Source organism: Phyllostomus discolor, chromosome 3, assembly GCF_004126475.2.
Source record: "Phyllostomus discolor isolate MPI-MPIP mPhyDis1 chromosome 3, mPhyDis1.pri.v3, whole genome shotgun sequence".
NCBI classification, from domain to species: domain Eukaryota; kingdom Metazoa; phylum Chordata; class Mammalia; order Chiroptera; family Phyllostomidae; genus Phyllostomus; species Phyllostomus discolor.
The window spans coordinates 202238114-202243102 of record NC_040905.2 but is presented as its reverse complement, the minus strand read 5'-3'; positions in this window follow the sequence as shown (position 1 = coordinate 202243102).

The following is a 4989-nucleotide window of genomic DNA, read 5'->3' as shown; positions in this document are numbered from 1 at the left end:
GAATACAATATGCGACATTTTGCTAATAAACTTTCAAGGATCTAGAGTATTATTTTCTAAGTAAATATGAATGATCAAGATTGATGTAAGCATATGCTGTAAGCTGAAATACACAGTGATCAAGGATGGAATGTGGAAATCACCCAAGAATACGGAGGCACTGCCGAGCCCAGCATGTTTCATGGAGAGGTTTCAAAGTCTTTAAGAAACACAGTTTCTATGTAATTTCAATAGTTCTTCAGTACAAAAAGAGGAAGGGATGTTTTCACATTTATTTTGTGAATTTGTAATAACTATTTTATCTATTCCAAAATGTGAGACATAGGGCATATATTGTTTCCCTCACATATAAGTGGAAACTAGCACAAGGAAAAGGCTATTAAATCATGGCCATCACTTCCAGTAATGGCCACATAGTGAGGACAAGTGATTTCTTACACAAATAATAATGATAAGAACTAGACAAAATGGATAAACTGCTGGTCAAAACTGCAGAGGAGCTGATACTTCAAACACTGCTGCGGCACCAGGAGAGAATGGTGATGCTGGTGCTTTCTCACGTGAGGGTGCTGCCCAGCTCTCCCAGAATTCCAGTGGCAAAAAAGTGGAAGCCCTCTTGGTTTCATGTGTTTGTGAAGAGGAATGAGAGGTTAATGGAACCAGAAAATTCGGGGAGAAACTTCAGTTCATTTGAATCACAGAGAAGGTGGGCACCCAATATTAAGTATGAAGTCTGCCCCAAACCTTGACCACTCAAATAAGCAGATACGGGGAATACTCCAAATTTATGTCTGAAAAAAAGTAGCAGCTCAAAATCCAAAAAACAGAGTAGAAATGTCAGTGGCTGCATATCACAGGAAGACACAATTCAGCGTGACTACAGCCAAATTAACTGCCTCTTAGAGCTGACAATACTCATAAGAAGACAACAGATTCCAGCATCTCCATAGTGTACGATTTGCAATGTTCAGTTTTAAACAAAAGTGATCAGATGTTCGAAGAAGCAGAAAGCATGACCAATATGCAGGAATACAAACAACAACTAAAACCCAGTCAATAGAAACTAAAAACTGAATGTGTCCAGCTCTTGGATTTAGCAGGCAAAGATATCAAAACAACTAATATAAAAAAATAATTCTGAAAAGTGTAACAACTGAGAGAAAAAATACTAGATAAGTTCAACAATAAATTTGAGATAGAAGAAGAAAGAATTGGTGAACTTGAAAAGGATCGATAGAAAGTTTTCAATCAAAATACAGAAGAAGAAATATTTTAATCTATCTATCTACCTATCTATCTATTTATCTATCTATCTCCTCAGAGACCTACAGTCAATATTGACCAGTCTAACAATTGAACTCCCAGAAAATGGAATGGAGCAGAAATACATAAAATGGTCAAAATTTCTCCAAAGGGGTTGGAGAAATACATTCATTTATAGATCTAAAAAGCTCAATTCAATAACTCCTTATATGTGTATAGGTTTAAAAAAGAAAACATGAAAGCATATCTTAGTAAAACTGCTGAAAGCCAAAAATAATAGAAAAAAAATGAAATCATCTAAATAAATATCATACATTATAAGCAGAGACACAATTATACAATTAATAGCTGAATTATCATCAGAAACAGTGAAAGCCAGAATATAGTGGATTTAAATCAAATGTTGGAAAAAAACTAAAGGTGTTATAAAGACATTTTCAGATTTAAAAAACTGATCAAATTTATTGCTATTGACAAACTTTAAAGGAATGCTGAAGGAAATCTTTCAGGATGAAAAACATATATCAGAATGTGCCTTGTATGTGTAGGAAGGGATGTGGAATACTGGAAATAGTGATATGTACATATCACTATTATATACACTATATATAAATACATATATTTTATTATAAAATTAAGTAGTCTAAGAATTAGAGACCTAGATGGGTTTAGATGTGGTAGACTATTTTAAGGAAGCATTTGTGAAGATTAAACAAAGAAGGAACCCGAGTAGGCAGAAAGCCTTAGACTACAGTGTAGGTCCAATATCTCTGAATAGAGAACAAAAGGTGAATTGGGTAGGAAAGTCCTCAACCCACAGTTTGTTTCAGAGAAAACTCTCAGCCGGACTATCTCTCAGAGCAATCCCGCGCTGAGCAGGAATAAGTCGGCACGCATATCTCCAGCCTGCCCAGGCATTGTCTGTGAGCAGCCTGCGGGAAGAATGACCTGAGTGTTCATGGGAATGCCACCTGGAGCTGGTAGTCAGCTATGCTCCCATCAGCGTGTGTTCTTGAAGGAGTATCAGCCCACGAGTCTCCAGGCATCACACTTGATCCTTTAATCATGTATGACTATTTAAAGCAGAAATTACATCACAAGCATTGAGTGTAACACATCTGTGTAATATATAGATGTGGCTGTAAGTCTAGGTATAGCTGTAGATATCATTTACATACATCGAACTACCTATCTCCATTGCTCAGCCTGTCGTGCTATTCATCTACTGATCTGTCTGTTGTGTAAATGCCAAAATAGTGCAAAGGATAGAAGGGGACAATTGGAAATTCACTGTACCCAGAATCATCTATTTTTGTTTTAACCAGAATAAATTCAGTATTAATTTTAATTATAATTTAAATATGTGTATTATCATTCTGAAGTCAAACAAAAATCACAATGTAAAGAAATGTACCCCAAAATTCAGTTTTGGAATTCGAGTTATATACTAAAAAATAGTTGTTTAGCACAAAATGATAACAATACAAAAAAGGAGAAAGTATTTAAAAATTTTAAACTGGTAGACCTAAATCCAACTAGTATAATAATTACATTAAATGTAAATGAATTAAGTACTCCAATCAAAAGACAGAGACTATCAAACTCAATGCAAAAGAGATATTCAAATATAAGCTGCCTACAGGAGACATACTTTAGACACAAGATACAAATATATTGAAATTAAACTTACAGAAACAGGAATCATGTATACAGTATAAGAAACCTGTAGTAGTTATATCACTGTCAGACAAAATAGATATTAAAACATATATTTCTATCCCTGCCTAGTGTGGCTCAGTGGATTGAGTGCCAGCCTGTAAATCAAAGGCTCACGGGTTCAATTCCCAGTCAGGACACAAGCCTGGGTTGTGGGCCAGGTCCTGGGGATGGGGCATGTGAGAAGCAACCACACATTGATGTTTTTCTCCCTCTCTTTCCCCCTCCCTTCCCTTCTCTCTAAAAACAAACAAACAAAAATAATCTTTAAAATTTTTTTAAAAAAAAATATATATTTAGAGAAAAAGAGAAATATTTCATCATAATAAGATGATGACCTAAAAGGGTAACCACAATAAGAAAATATAAAAATTATCCCTTATATGTGTTTAACAACAATACTATAAAATATATGAAACAAAAATGACAGAGCAGAAAAGAAAATAAAGACAAGAATTATATTTGAGATTTCAATACATCTCTTATTAACTGATAGAATAAGCAGAAAGAAACTTACCAAGGCTATAGAAGAATTAAACATTATCAGTCAATTACTTAAAGTTTCTAGAATACATCCCCATACAAAAGGCTACACTCTCTTCAAGCACGCGTGGAAAATTCATCAAGATGATTTTCTAGACCATAAAGGTCTCCATATACTTAAAATAAATGGATTGTATAAAGCATGCTCATTGATCGCTAGAAAGGAATCTGCAAGTTCTCCAAATATTTGGAAGTTTAAAGAACACACTTCCAAACAACCAATGGATGAAAGACAAAATTACATGGGAAATTTGAAAGTAATTTGAATTTGAATATACATCAAAACATAACCCATCAGAAGTTGTGAAAAAGCAATATATGAAAAGTCAGTGTTTATTGGGATATTTATAGTTTTAAATGACTTATTAGACCAAAGAAAAAGTCTAAAAACAATTATCTAATTTTCTGCCCCATGAAGCTAGAGGAAAAGAGGAAAAGCAAGCTGAAGAAGGTAAATAAAGTAAGGAAATGTTATTAACAGTGGTAATTATTTTTTAATGAGAAAATAATACAGAAAATCACTGAAAACAAAAGCCCCTTTATTTTTAAAGTCTATTAAAATTGACTAATATTTAGTTTGACTGAAAAAGGAACAAAGAGAAAGTATCCTAATTATCAGTATCAGGAATGAAAGAAACATTCTACAAACATTGAAAAATAACAACTGAATTATATAAACAATTTCAAGGCAATAAATTTGATGAAATTTAAATAAAATGGACAAATATCAAAGAATAGCAAACTCCTTTAAAAAGAATTCCTTTCAGGCTATAATGTAGTAGGTTGCATAAGACCAATATCCCACTGAGACCAAGCAGAAAAAAATTAAACAGTTTTTTAAAGAAAGGCATAAGAGAACTACTGAGGGAAATGCGACTGAGGTCCCCAGAGTCCATAATGAAGAGAATCAGAGAGGTTAGTTCACATCCACACAGCTTCTACATCATTCCTCAGGGTATATACCATTCTTGGAATATGGGGGCAGATGGCTTTGCTAGGTGGTAGAGAATCCAGCACAACTTTTGGTGAACTAGTGAGTGGGAGGATTAAAAAAATGCTTTTATTTACACAATGGAATTTTATGCAGCAGAAAGAAAGAAGGAGCTCCTACCCTTTGTGACAGCATGGATGGAACTGGAGAGCATTATGCTAAGTGAAATAAACCAGGTGGTGAAAGACAAATACCATATGATCTCACCTTTAACAGGAACCTAAACAACAAAACAGACAAACAAACAAAATATAACCAAAGACACTGAAATAGAGAACAGGCTGACAGTGACCACAGGGGAGAGGGGAGGGAATTTCGGGGGAAAAGGGGAAGGGTTTACAGGAACAAGTATAAAAGACACATGGACAAAAACTAGGGAGGAGTGGAAACGGGAGGGAGGTGGGGAGGACTGCGTGGGGGGGATGGGCTGGGGTGGGAGTAAAAGACAGAAAACTGTGCTTGAACAACAATTAAAA